The sequence below is a fragment of the Ictidomys tridecemlineatus genome, chromosome 3 (assembly GCF_052094955.1).
Source record: "Ictidomys tridecemlineatus isolate mIctTri1 chromosome 3, mIctTri1.hap1, whole genome shotgun sequence".
Classification (NCBI taxonomy): Eukaryota; Metazoa; Chordata; class Mammalia; order Rodentia; family Sciuridae; genus Ictidomys; species Ictidomys tridecemlineatus.
This window is the reverse complement of record NC_135479.1, coordinates 101,668,493-101,683,446: the sequence shown is the minus strand read 5'-3', so window position 1 is coordinate 101,683,446 and position 14,954 is coordinate 101,668,493. Positions and strand designations below refer to the sequence as shown.

General features: G+C 48.6%; 1 protein-coding gene and 1 long non-coding RNA gene across 6 annotated transcripts in view; one reads left to right on the top strand and one right to left on the bottom strand.

The window, feature by feature from the left end:
* The window catches only part of Clrn1 (clarin 1), a 36,519-nt gene that overhangs the window by 20,339 nt on the left and 1,226 nt on the right, over positions 1-14,954 (bottom strand). The gene's annotated exons all lie outside the window — the stretch shown is intronic.
* The window catches only part of LOC110596944 (uncharacterized), a 28,151-nt gene continuing 25,411 nt past the window's right edge, over positions 12,215-14,954 (top strand). Inside the window, exons 1-2 of one of the 3 annotated variants that reach the window (XR_013436607.1) lie at positions 12,215-13,093; positions 13,263-14,038. This is a non-coding gene — a long non-coding RNA (uncharacterized LOC110596944). The remainder of the gene's footprint in view (positions 13,094-13,262; positions 14,039-14,954) is intronic. The other 2 variants (XR_013436606.1, XR_013436608.1) reach the window with 2 other exon arrangements.

Genomic DNA, 14,954 nt, shown 5'->3' with positions numbered 1-14,954 from the left:
ACACAGAAGGACATGGACTCCTGGGTCTGTGGCGGAGTGTCCCTAACCCGCAGGTCACTTCTGACCTCCAGATATGACTTGTGAAAGGGAGCTATTTGCTGGAAAAGGCAGCTGATGGCCCGTGGGGAGCGTGGCTCTAGCCTGAGTGTTCTGTCACTCTCTTCTGTTCCCTTATCACTGGTATCCCGCACTCTCCATACCCAGGTCTCCTCTTCCTCCTACCACCCCAGTCACCCTCTCTTCATTCTCACAAAACATCTTCAAAGAGCCATATATGAATAATTACACGAAGAATGAAATGACCACCCATAACCACAGAGCACTTGTTCTACTCCAGGTCCTTTACACATATCGCATGAATGAACACATTCAACTCCTCCAGGAAGAGTAAGGTATTATTTTTACCTTCAATCTATAGATTTTTTTTTTTAAGTGAGGCACAGAGAACTTAAGTAACTTGCCTGAAGTCACACAGTGATATTGCTGCCTTTGCTTTTATTCCTCCCACCCACCTCATTTTTAAGATTAAAGTTAACACAGTGAAAAAAATTCTTCCTTTTTAGTTCTGTAGGTTTTAAACAATGCACAAAGTTGTGTAACCATCACCACAATCAAGATATAGAACAACCCCCACTCCAAAGACTCGCCCCAGCCCCACTTCTGCACTTGTAACTGAAAAAATGTCCCTGTGCGTCCCAAAGCCATTGTGCCATTCACCTTCCCACCAGAGGCACAGGAGGGTCCCAGTTGTCCCACCTGGCTCTCGGCTCTCGACACTTGGCAGGTTGCTACAAATGGTGGCCTTCTAGTGGCTGTGTCGTTTATCTCACTACAGCTTTAATTTGCATTTCCCAAATGACAAATGAAGCTGAGCCTCTTTTGTGGACTTATTTGAGTTACATATACATGTCTGGTGCTGTGTCTGGTCTTATCTTTTGTGTGATTTTCATTGGATTGTTCATTATTACTGAGTTCTGAGAAGTCTTTATGCATGCCGAGTACAAGCCCTTGATCAGATAGGAAATTCACAAATATTTTCTCCAAGTCGTCTTTTCATTTCCTTATCAGTGTCTTTTGAAGAACAGTTCTCATTTTTATGAAGTCCAATTTATCAATTTTTGCCTTTTGTGTATCATGCTTTAGATGTCAAATCTAAGCTGTCTTTGACTAATGCAAGGTCACAGATATTTTCTGCTGTGTTTTTCTTCCTGAACTTTTTAGTTCTGGGTTTATGTGTGATCTGAGTTATTTTTTTGTGTGTGTGTGGAGTACTATTTGGGGTCGAGTTTAATTTTTTTTTTTTTTGCATATGGATATCTAATTGTTCCAGAATTTGGAAAATGGCCTAGCAATCCCATTTCTAGGTATTTACCTAAGAGAATTGAAAAACATATGTCCAAACAAAAATCTGCATACAAATATTTACAACAGCTTTATTCATATTCATTGAAAATTAGAAACAGTTTAATACCCATTGACAGATGAATGGGTTAAAAAGGTGTTGTGCGTCCATAGGATCAACTGCCACTCAGCAATAAAAAGAAGCACCTCTGTAACCCTGGAGTAGCAGATAGACCTGGAAAGCATTAAGCCGACTTTAAGAAATGGGATTCAAGAGACTGGGTATTCTGAGGTCCCATTTACATGACATTCTGCAAAAAGCAACATGATAAGGACAGAAAAGTGGCCGGTGGTGGCCTGGTCTGGGATTAGGGGAGGAGACTGACCACCAAGGGGCATCTGGGCACTTCTCAGGGTGTTGGAAATGAACTGTCTTGACTGTGACACTCAATGCATTAGTCAAAATTCTTAGACCTGAATGTTTTAAATGGTGGATTTTATCGTATATAAGTCATCCCTTAGCAACCCTGACTAAAACCAGAGCGGGGTGGGAGGAACAAGCTGGAGTGAGCAGGAGTGCCCAGGAACAAGCTTCCATGTGCCCTGGAGCAGGAAGGAGGAAGGGAAAGGAGAGGCGCACTGTGGCAGGCCAGATCCTAGTGCCCAGGTCCTGGTCCCCATGCTGACCCAGAGGGAAAGGTTCCATCCCCCTCTCTGTGATGTGAGGGGGTGCCCCTAGGCACTTTCAGGCACTTGAAATTCCACTGGAGAGTTTGCATTGCCAATCCTTTTCCAACCGTGGTCTCCTGAAGCCTTGACTCCCTTACCTGGAAAACTTGGACTTGGGTGACCGTGTGAGAGTCCCTGACTGTAGGGGTGTTCTGCAGAGGGCTGCTGTGGTGGTCCCTCTCCATGGCCAACTCCTCCACCTCCATGAAGGTGCCGCTGAGGGGTCCTCTGCTCTCTCTGCTGCGTCACCCCCCCCCCCACTGAATCAGTCCCCTAGCACACAAGCACGCTATCTTTGTGATGAGAACTGCCCTCAAGTCTTCCTCTAGCTGCTGCCCCTTCTCTTCCCCTGCAGCAGGAACCTGAGGAGCTGCCCGCGCTGTCCCCATCCCTTCCTATTTGCCCTGGGATGCTGCCTCTCCCAAGGCACTGGAGAGCTCCAAGCTGCCACCCCTGGGGCTCTTCATGGTCACTTAGCTGCCTGTACCCTCCCCTTACCTGTTTTCACTCCTGCCTCTCTGGCTGCCCCCGTCTCCTGGTCTTCTGGGGTTGTCCCCTCTCTCCTCCTTTCTCTCTTCACTTGCTCCCCAGCACTCTGGACAGGTTCTGGCCTCGGTGGAGAGCTCTGTGGACAGCTCCAGCCTGCCCGAGTTCCGCTCCCGCGTGCCCTCCAGCTACCTAGTGGGCACCCTCCCTGGGGTGTGGAACAGACATTCTGAGCCTCCAGGAGGCGCCTTCCATTTCTCTCTCTCTCACTTGCCCCTTTAGCCTTCTTCATCTTAGCAGCTGCATGGTCTGTCCCTCTTGGGCATTGATCACCCTGGCCTCCTGCCCACCAGGAAGATCTAGAGGCATCGCTCTCAGGACCGGCCACTCTCCCTGCACTGCTCCCCGTGGCCCAAGCCCTGCCAGCTCACACTGGGTGTCTGCAGCCCTCCTGGCTGGCCTCCTTGCCTCCACCCTAGTGTCCTACCATCTACTGTCAACCTGGCAGCCAGGGGAACCTTTGAGAACCAAGCTGCCTTCTGCCCGTCCTCTGCTAGGACTCCTGGAGGGCCTTCGCCTCACCCAGAATCAGCAAGGCCCACGAGGCCTTGTGATCAGACTCCTTGCCAGACCTTGGACTCATCCTCGAGGCTGGCCTCTGCCTGTTTGCTGTTTTCATAAGCTCCAGGGGCCTGTACCTGGGGTCCACTGTGCTTGCTGCTCCCTGTGCCTCAGGGATGGCGTCTGATGGGGTTCTTGGTAGAAGCTGACAGGCCAAACTGAAGGGGGTTGGAGCTGCACTGGTGAGGAGGACGATGTGAAAGAAGGGAAAGGTGGATGGTTAGAGGCCCAGGGCCAGAAACAGGGGGCCGGCAGTGTCCAAGGCCTGTCTCTGGCTAAGGACCAGACCGTGCCCTTAGGTGGAGCAGCCACAGTTGAGCTGGGTATGAGCGCCTTCTGGGGACAGTGTGGCACGTGGGGTGGAAGGAGATTGGGAAGAAGCCAGGGCAATGGAGACACATGGAGTGGTGGCTAGGGGGCCAGGACCCGTGTGGCATTCTTTTTCTTTTGGTTTTACAGCTGAAAGACGGGTTGGCAACTGAAGTGGAATTTCAAATCCTTCCATTAAAAGAGAAAAGCCTGATCCAGCCCATTTCAAAGAAAGTGACTGCTGTTTAGACCAGGGTCGTTTTGGGGTTTAGGAAAAGGGTTTATCTTAAACCTGAGCATGGCTGCCCCTTTTTGCTAGCAGGGTGGGGGGATGGGACGAAGACGGTCTGGCTCCTCACCCTGTTTCTGTTACTTTGTCTACTGGGGTACCTTTTTATTATTTATTTATTTTGATGAAGAACATTATAGCAATGAAATGAAAACTGAGACAACTCACTCCTCCTAAGCCCACTGACATGGAGAGCTCCCTTCCCACCTCTGCCTGTCATGCTGCGCATTCTGCATTCCCCTGCCGCCACCATGCCGTCCTGAGGCTCTTTCCTGCCCGCGGGGAGGAGAGCGCTTCCTGGGTGCTCATGTCACTTTCCTCCCTATCCTTTGCATAACTGCATGGGGGCGCTCCTCACACTGAGTCACCCTCGGACTATTAGGTCACCTTCCATTATCTCCGGACGGCGGCTTGGGGGCCTCAGTGAGCATCCCCGTGCAACCCTTTTTCTTTCTCACTCTTGGGAGGCTGGTAGGCGGGAATATGCTTTTGGGGTGAATTTTCAAGAGAGGGATTGCGTGAGTGGGTTAGGTACAGGGACAAGGTGCCCACCCAGGAGTGACGTTTGGTAACACAGGTGCTACTTGGCCTTCCCTTGCTGGTTCAGAGCTCCATTCTCTCCCCTCAAGCCTGCAAGCAGAGAAGTCCATGAGGAACAGCTAGAGGAACCTAGGGCCCCTCTCCTCACGGTAGAACTGAAGCACAGGACAGGACGGAACAGGAAGCCTCCCTCAGGGCTCTTCAGCCACGGGAGCTAGGGAGCCTCGTCTGACCCCGACCCTGAGTCAGTCAAGCCCTCAGTGTGACTTGAGGTGGAGCCAGCGTTCCTGTGGCCACCTGGTGGGGGCTGCACCTGGGCTCTGTTGCTGGCCTCTCACCCACTATCCTGCCCAGGTGCTGACCCCTCAGGCCTCTGATCCATGTCCCCTTTCTGTAAAGCCTTTTCCGGTCGGTGCCTTTTGTGTCCCCAACAGATTCCAGAATCCCCAACTCCTAAGCACCCCTCAGTCCCTTCACGTCTCCCCTCATCTTAGCACCTGGCTCACCAAGGGCTCCTATTAGCTCTGTGAACTAAACTCTCACTGGACAGAGAATGTGGTGTGATCAAGAGAGTCCCTTGGCTTCTCCAGTCCCTTGGCCACTCACCCGTCCCTTTGTTCCTTCTCCGTGGGCCATGCCCAACTTCGCCTTTCTTAGTGAAAGGCATGCTTTCTCTCCTGTCCAAGGCCTGACCTCCCAAGGTCTGTACTCAGACCCTGCCCTCTTGCCTCTGCTGGGCAGAAGCACGCTGGGAGCTTCCACTGAGCATGTACATGCGTGCACACACACACAGATACACACGGACATACACAGACACACAGACCCCCACACAGAGACACACACACACACATACACAAACACACACACGGACACACATAGACACATACGGACACCCACAGAGACATACACACACAGACACACACGGACACACACAGAAACACACAAAGACACACACAGACACCCAGACATACACACAGACACACACAGGCACACACAGACACACACACACACACTCCAGACTGGACTGGGGGATCCATGAGGGTCTCCTGACCTCAGTCTTCCGCTTTACTCCCCCACCCTTACCTCTGGGTGCAAATAACTGGGGTCGCCCATTTTAAATCCTCGCTGCTTTCTAGAGATCATGAAGGACCATAGGAGGAAAGTGAGGTCTTGGTTTAGCTGAGGCTAGTCTGCTCCCTATTGCCGCTCTTGGTCCACGTTTCTTGGTCCATGTCTCTAAACGTACGGCTTCTTTATTTATTTACTTTTTCTACCCACTGGGTTCTTCCGTCCTATTTTATCAGGATGCCTTGTTAGCCTTTTACCTATTCTTGACTCTGGTCCGGCAGGCCTGTCTCTTACCCTATGAGTCTTAACCAGGGGAGCTGGTGAATTCAATTCAAGCCGACACTCGACCCCATTTACCAGGATTAACGGGTGAGTGAAATATATCATATCTCCAAAGCCACACAGGGTGGAGTTGCTGGGAGGAAGGAAACATGCAGCCGGGGGCTGGCTGCCTTTGCCAGGGTAGAGCATGGTGCCGCAGCTACCATGCCCTTGCACACTTGTCCCCCACCAGCAAATGCGGGTGGCAGAAGGTCTGAGCGCCCAGCACAGAGGGTGGAACAGTGGTGAGCAGAGACCAGCTGGGTGCAGGGAGAATGGACAACAGGTGCGTCAGACAGGAGGAGCATGGCCTGGCGTCCAGCTGCCATGGGGGACCACAGTTAGCAACAGTGGATCCTCTATTCAAAATGCCCAGAGGAAAGGGTCTGAGTGTTTTGCCTCAAAGAAATAACAAATGTCTGAGGTGATCCATATGCTAACGACCCCGATTTGATCATCACATCGTGCCCTAAAAATATGTATGATTATTATGTGTTCATTCAAAATAAAACCAAGAAGGAGAAATGTCTCAGGACTTAGGAGAAATACAAATGAGATCATTTATTGGAAGCGCTTTTTAAAGTGGAAGTAATTGCCTAAATATTTTTTAACCTGATGAGAACAGCAGGAGGGCTGTGCTCTGAGAAGAGAGGGAATGTGGGAATCAGTGCCTCCAGAACATCTGCATTCTCAAGCCTCAGGATACACCAGGCGTGAGTGACAGCTATGGGCCCACAGGTGGTGAGGTAGTGTCTGTCATCCGGACCAAACAGCCCAGCAGGAGTCCTGGGTTGCGTGGAGCTCTGGCAAACTTTCTATCTTGCAGCTCAGACTTACTATTTTTCCCAACCAGGTTGGTGACTATTGCTATAAATAATCCTGGAATGTTGGATTTATAGCTAATTGCTTCCTTGATACCTGTTGCACACTTTCCCACTCTCATTTCTATTTTCCTTGTGCAATTTCTGGGACATTCTCTGTAACAGATTGTCTAAATTGATCTTTGGGGATAATAAATCTCTAAAGGTGGCCACTGCCCTTCCATGAGACATGGGCAGAGGAGGTCAAAGGTTAGCTTTATTCCTGATAAAGTGAGTAGAGAACACGGCTTAGCTCTTCCACCAAGCTCGCCTCCTAACTGGGTGGTTTCGTGCATGCCGACAGGCAGGGCTGGGCAGCTGGCCTCCCTGTCAAGGACAAGCGGAGCTGTCAGGGTTGACCCCGTGAGGCCGACCAGCTGGTGGGCAGGCTCCTTAACTGGTTGGGCAGGTGTGCAGAGAAAGAGGCTTCTGGGCGGAGGGCCGGACACCCAGCTTTCTGCAGCAGATGCATCCCGGCCTCCTCGTTCCCTCCAAGGTCAGGTGAGTGTGGACCAAGAAAAGGCCCTCCCAGAATTTGGCAGCTACAGGAACAGAAGCCAGGATCCCAGCCTGGGCTTGAAGGGAGACCTCCCGACCGTGGGAGCCAGGTACATCCTGCTGCTCACCCCTGCCCTCCTTCTGAGGGTTCCCTTATCCCTGAGGGTGTGGGCTACGGTCCCCTAGATGGCACCAGTCTTGGCCACCCTCCCCTCAGTCACCTGGCTGTGCCTTAGAATTACCTGGGAGGTGTCGAGCCCTTTCCATGCTCAGACCCACCCCAGAGGCCCAGATTCAATCAGAGCCTTGGCATCGAAGTTGTAAGACTCCCCAGGTGATTCTAAATGCAGCCGGGGTCACGGCTCACTGGTCTAATGGTCCCGGTCTCATCAACCCTTCCTGCCTGCATCTGGCCAGATGTGAAGGGCAGACAAGGCCATCTGGGAAGGCCTCGGAGCTAGGCAGCCCGGATCATGACGTCAGCAGGGCTCAGAGCTTCTTCCCGGATTAAAGCCACAGGGTCGCCTCAGAGGCTCCCTTTTTCTTCTCAGCTTGCCCTTCTTCACATAAAAGGGTGTATTTTTTTAAAAAGTACCTGGCCCCGTGGTGCTCAGCTATTCATTTTCTTGAAAGTCAGTAAGCGGGAAGATTTCTTTCTTTTTACAGAAATGCTCTTGATCTGACTTTCCCCTCAGCCCACTGTAGCCAGTCATTATAGAAGTCCAGTGACAGGCGTCCCCTGACGTCGGTTTGATGTATTCATCTCCCTAATGTCACCCTGGTCATGAACCCGCTCTCAAGCCAGGCTTCCAATGGCTATGTGGTCAGTGCACCCCAGCACTTATTGGGAGGGAAACTGGGGTTTGATGGAACCATTTACAGCACAGAGTTCCCAGCACCTCACCTGACTTGCTCTGGGCAGAACTGGATCCCCCTCACTTGAGCCTATTTGGAGCCTCCATCGGTGAGTCTTCATCGCCCGTGCTGGCTCTGGATGGCAGCTGCATTGGCATGTATGTGTCACTGATAACAGAACCCATTTAACTGCTCCTAGTCCAAAGAGGCTTGCTCATGTGGGGTAATAACTCTGAGAGTGGCTTTGCCACACTACTAACACGATGAGAGGCAGCAAAATATGATCTCTGCATAAATTAGTCTGCCAGATACAAGATCTGCAGCTTGCCAGGTCTCTCAAACCTGTACCTAAAGGTGTCACACCAAACCGGGTCTGGGCATGCCGCTGTGTGGCTACATGGGAGGTGAGGCTGTCATTAGTCCATGTATATGTATTTTGTTTTTAAAAAATATGCCCGAAACTTTATAAAACCCCTAATGTGGTTCAGACATAAAAATGAATTTTTTATTTCACTTTAAAAGTAAAATTTTAGTTGATTCTATCAGTACAATCAATTATCTATCCCACTGGCTCTTAATAAGACCCAGTGTTGGAAGTGAATTGGGTTGCTCAGACCTGCTTTTCACTTGATCCCTGGCTTAGCTTTGGAACTGTTCATGTCACCTCTGAGAAGCCTGCCATTGTGTCCAATGAGCTGGGGAAATCATTGCTGTAGTCAACTTACACACTTTGACGATGTGTCATGAAGACGTTGGGTGGTAGAAATCTTCAGTCAATGAAATGAGGTGCCTTAAATCCAGATAGTCCACATCAGGGCGATATAATTGCATATCTTAAGTTTAGATGGAAGCCTGTGACCTGCTCAAACAATTACTAAGGAAGGCGGGGGCTTGACTGTTCTACCTACTGAAGGTCAGGCATTGGTGTCCAGATGCCGGGCGGTGAAGTGTAAAATAAAGAGGCCATGAAGGAATTCAAGTCTTAGGTCCAAACACCATCCCATGGACACAAGAGCTCTTGGGAAGCACCGACAGCAATTTTAAAATAGAGGTGAGGTCCTGGGACATTGTTCCATGGTGTGCACGCCTGAGGCCATGGGTTCAATCCCTGGCACCTCAAAATCAAGTTAAGAAATATGATGAAGCCGATAGCTAACTTACACTGTCTTCCCTCTTTGTACACTCTTTGCATATTCTAAGGAGGCAAAATCTGGCACATAGGGTGAGCTATCATATGCATCTGAATTTGAATCCAGATCCGCTACCTAGTGGCTGTGTGCCCTAGGAATGGCTGTGGCCTGTGTTTCCAGTTTCTATTTTTGTGCAACAGGAATCACATCCTGACACCTCCACAAACAGATGGGAGATAATATACGCACAATGCCTGGCCCCAGAGAGGCCCCCAAGAAAGAGACAGCTGAACTCGCCTTGTCTTTTCTCCTGAGATGTCTGAGAGTCGCCCTTAGAAATTAGAAGAGAAAGCAGATCAACAAACCATGAGAACAACTCTGGGGTCATCCTCCCCAGGTAAAGTTCACTCAGGAGGCTCAGGTTCTAGACGTCCCACTTGGGCCATCCTTGTACTATGTGAAACATGCCACCCAGGAGGACCAGTGCCCCATGGGACCTCAGGAAGCTGCCTTCACAGAGGTCCAGGGTGGGGTAGGGTGGTCGGCCGGCCGGCAGAGTGGCTGGTGGGGAGAGGTCATGGAGGGAGCTCAGCTGCCTCCAGAGAGGAGTGAGAAGTCCCCTATGTGCTGGTGACAGCAGGTGACTAGAGATGACAGTGGCGTCCTGCATGTTCCTAAAAGCTGAAAGAAGAATCTTGGACGTTTTACCATAAGAAATGATCAATGTTTGGGGACATAGCTACGTGGATCCTGACCTAAGTCATACACAGTGTACGCATGTATCAAAACATCATAGGGTACCCTGTAAACATGCACAACTTTTAATATTTTGTATATCAGTTAAAAATAAATTTAAATTTTAAGACACCTCTTAAAAAAAAAGAAAAAGGCAGCAGGCTGTCTCGGGCTTCGGGTGCGCTATGCGTGCCAGCTGGTGCGGGGGGGGGGGGGGGACGTGGGGTGGGAAGGGCAGGGGTGGGGCACACCCTCCAGAGCACACACCCAAAGGGCTGTTCTCAATGCTGGTGCCCTGGGGAAGGATGCTGGGGCATTGACAGGGGAAAGGGAGACAAAGGTCCCTCCTCTGGGCTGGGCAGGGAGAACCAGCTTCTCCTTCCTCAAAAGCGTTTTCTCAGTTGGAGGATCAGTTCTGGGTAGTTCTTTTTTGGGGGGGGAGGGTAAAGAACATACTGATCATTACCAAATTTCTTGCCATTATCAGTTTAAGGACTCAGACTCGGGGAAGAGGGACTTTCCAATGAGGGTGATGGGGAGTCTCCAGGAAAAGCAGACAGAGGAAAATGTGGGAGACGGGGACCAGCGTCCCTGCTTCTCCTCCTCCTTCCCTCCTGCTTTCTCAACAACGCAGCCTCAGTCTTGGGGTGGTCTGTGGCTTCCCCTGCCCTCTGGAACCCACTGACCCGTCCACCCAGAATCCACCATCCACTAGCTCCTTCTTTGATCTGCGATGTCCCACCCAGAAAGTAAAAGACAGTGACAGGGAAGAAAAGCAGCCTCACTCTGATAAGGAAACTTGTCTGAGCACCGATTACCAATAGCCATTGCATGAGTTTGAGGAGCGCGTGAAGGCCCGTGAGCTCACCACCCTAATGATGGGGCTGAAATCCGTCCACGGAGGGAGACTTCAAGAGACACAGGAAGGGTCACACAGTTTTAAAGCTGGGAGGACCTTGTCTAGAACAGCCATCCTCTCATTTTATAGATCATAGAGCATTTGAACTGGAAGAGATGTTAAGAAATCACCTAGTTTCACCTCCTTTTTATAGATGCAAGAAAAAAAAAATCAGCGAGCTGCTGGGATTGTCTAAGCCTAGAAATGGAGAGAGTCACACACGTCCAGTTTGCTTCCCTCTGGTCACGTGGGCTAACTCCATATTTGTGAAGGGACTCCGTATACCCACCATTTCAGGCCCCAGTTTACAGAGTGCCAGGGTGAATAATACACACCCTACCTTATTGGGGACTAAGGTCTCCTGCAGGGAATACTCATTCTCAAATACGTGCAGGTGTTCTGAAGTAATCGTGCAAATGTCAAGGTCTAGGAAGGCTAGAGGATTGTCGAGCTGAAGGCGTTCAAGGTCTTTGTTTTCACACATTACTGCTTAGTATTCCATTGGGTTGCTTTTGCTTCAATAAAAAGAAAACTCTACTTGTTGGACTGTTTTCCTAGATGAAGGAGACTGGACAACAGGGCCCCTGGGCTAACAGGCTGGCGGCCCACATGGGCCAGGCTGGCAAGTAAGCCTTCCTCCTCCGCCTCAGGCAGGACAATAGGAGAGAGGCAGAGTGTCCAAATGGTGACCAGTGGGTCACCAGGGGCAGGTTGGGTCACAAAAGGCAAGCTTATAGGGGACCACAGAGGTGGAGTACCAACTCTCAACCATGGTCACAGAGACCCTGAGTCCCTAGGATTCTGTTCCAAATACACTGGGTAAGCTACATGAGCAGCACCAAAGTGGTTTCCACATCCCCTCCAGAGTTCGGTCCTGTTCCTCCTCTGGTAACAAAACTCTGCTCTTCAAAACTGGGAAGATTTTCCAAATCTCTCTTAAGAGTCTCACAAAATTTTAATCATAAAGTCCAAATTAAAATGCTTTTGAAAGGATGACTAAATTTGCAAGCTGTGATACATGACTGGTTAAATTTTATTTTCACATTTCAAAAGCAAGAGATTCCATATGTTTTCACCAGCTCATTGAACTGTCTTGGCAATGAACAGATCCATCCGTATATCGAGGAATGATTGATACCATATGATTCTTGGGTATCACATTTTGATGATGTTCCACAGTGTTTCAAATCACCAAAACAGAAACCCACCCACACGCTCTGAGCTCCAAACTGGCAGTTTTTTGTCTTGACGGCTACATTTGGAGTTTAAACATCATCATTAAAATTTTACAGGTGACATATCAGGAAAAATTAAGCCTACTGGTCATGCCGCCTCGGAAGGAAAACATTCCTTCATTATAATGAATGGAATTGTGTCCTAGGTACGAATGCTGTGACCTCTAGAAAATGAACCACTGACCCACAGTGGATGAGAATCCGCCAGAGTAAATGAGGCAGAAGCTCTCCCAGCATAGCTGCGCCCGCTCGCAGGGCAGAGCCCTGTTGTAATTAAAAGAGATGGAGCGGTCAGCAGGGAGCACTAATAGGGACAAACATGACCATGTCACCAGCCCGTTGGTCTCCTCCATTCCACATCCTCACCTCATATACTGGGTTTAAAAGCGACACAAATATTACATATGAAAATCATACGCATAGACCTGTATAGCAGAGCCAAGCCAAACCAAACCAAAATAAGATCATAAGAGCACTTAGAACATGCACATCGTCAATGGCCAATTTATTCAGAGGGCATCGCCATCTAAATCTATACTGTTCATTCAAGGGCCATGAAAATTGAAGCGTGGCTAGTTTGAATTGGGTGCACACACCAGAATTGCACACCAGACTCAAAGATTCAGCACAAGAAAAACAAAAGAGAGTAAAATATCCCGGTAGTCTTTTTTTTTTTTTTTTAACAGTAATTATATGTTAAATCGGTGGCATCCTGGTTATCTTGGGTTAGAGGAAACATACCGCTGAGCTCACTTGAGCTCCATCTTCCTGCTGTGCCCTCACACGGCCACTAGAAGGGTTCTCATTACACAGGTGGTTGGAATTGATGGCTCGGGTTGTATTTCTGAGGGCCATTGCTGATCTAGCTGCAGTCTGGGAAAGCAAAGTTCAGCCATCCAGCAGCAGCAGATAGAGTCATACTAACCAATGACAGCGCAAGGACAGGACCTGCCACTTAGATCAGCTGCCTTCTCCATTGCTCCTACCCCAGGCAGCTTCTGCAGAGACAAATGTTGCAGAAGAACTTTCTTAAGGAACAATGGGAAAGGGGTGAATTCTGGGAAATGTGCTGTGCCCTCTTCATCAGTTCAGTTCAAGAAGAAACGGAAAAGAGTCATCGACCTGAGCTCTCTATAGGCCCTGGACTTGCTGGAGGAAGCCATTCTGAAGGAGACAGGGTAAGGCTCTCATTCTGTATATCAGCAGGGTGGATGCTCCTGTTAGTAAGAAGCAGGGCACTCGCCTACTTAGAAGATGGGCTGGTGAAACATTGTGGACAGAGTGATGGCATTTTATTCATTCTTTTTTCCTTTTTCTTTTTCTTTTTCTTTTCTTTTTTTTAACCAGGGATTGAACCCAGGGTTGCTTTATTACTCTTATTACTGAGATACATCCCCAACCCATTTGTTTTTTACTCTGAGACAGGGTTTCACAAAGTTGCTGAGGCTGGCCTTGAACTTGCAATCCTCCTGCCTCAGCCTCCTGAGTCCCTGGGATTACAGGCCTGGGCCACTCACTGTAGTACCCACTGAGTGACAGGCATTTCAAATGGAATAATGAGAACCAGAAAGCCAATTGTAATGGGAGCATAAACTTCTAAGGGTGAAATATGCCCCAAAGGCACATTGACCAGAAAGTTTTAAGAGGGATGCTTATTTAAGTGAGCATCCTGATCTTTGAAGTTCTCTGGATCAGTTTATTCTACAGTTTCCCCAATGTTATTTCTCCTTCCAATGAACGAGATAACTTCTGTGCTTCGGAAGAAAAACGTTACTTTAGTATCCTTCTCTGGGCCTCACTAAAATGAGGGACGTTTTGACAAGTGTCTTACACGTGGTTTATGCAGAGGACGGCACAGTCTATGGTACACAGAGAGGGTCACCACCACAGAGCAGACGCACGTCTCTGGAAAGGGGAGGAGGTTCTGGGTATCCTGGAGACTAAGGCAATTCTGTGACAGATTGGGGGCTGTTTAGTCCTCCGAAAGCAAGCAGAGGGGCACCTGGTTAGAACAGCTTCGCAAACGGATCAGCACAGGAGGACTGGCCACTAAAGTCATCCATTTAGCCCCAAGAAGGTGAGAGGATTCAAGGAGACGCAGTCTGCCAAGAACCTAATGCGCAGTAAGTGCCCAGAAAACATCTCGTTATTGTTTTGAATCCTGTCGAGTAAAGTTTATCTCCGTCTCAGCTCAGTAAGTGCAAGGGTTCCAGAACCTATCCTTTGTGCTCCCTGACATGGGCTAAGTCACCTGGAGAAGCTATGACTCATGGTTAAATCATCTCACTCATCTTTTTTCCTTTTTCATTTTTAATACAGTTGCAAATCTCCCCGCCCCCTAAGAAAAGCTGGGCAACACCTGCAGCCCCATTACCTTAGTGAACTAAAACCACTGGGAGAAAGAGTTGAGAAAGAGTCAGGGTCCACTTCCTCAAACCTCATTCATGATGATGTCTTGAAAAGCTAGAGACGAATTCTTAGGGATTTTCTGGATATGAAAATTCATATCACTTTGTGGCCTGTGTGAAGGTTGGTGCCCCATGACTAAAATATGAGGAATGTTACAGAAAAATAAATAGGCAGCAGTGAAATTTAATTAGACACTGCATATGTTAATAATAAATTCAATTAATTTCACCTTCTACCTATATTGCAGGAGAAAAGAAACCCAGGCAAAATAATAATTCATTTTAAATGCCTCAGTTGGTAACCTCCTTTCCTGAAGAGTGATTTATGCAGTAATTTACTGACTGTCTTCCTGAGATTGTTCCAAACCAGCCCTTTTGAAATAATAATAACTTTTGAATGTGTGTTGTGAGAGATATAACAAATGACTTCTTATTAATTTTCATTTAATGAGTTGCCTATTCACATGGTAATTTTTTAAAAAAAATTCTCTTCTTAAGATAAACAGGTTCTAAATACTGTGGATAACACTTCCATTTCACAGAAAAACACGACAGGAAAATCTGTCTCATATTTGCTACATGATTGGAAGGTCAATCAGTTGCAAATTTTCTATACTAAATAGGCATTATT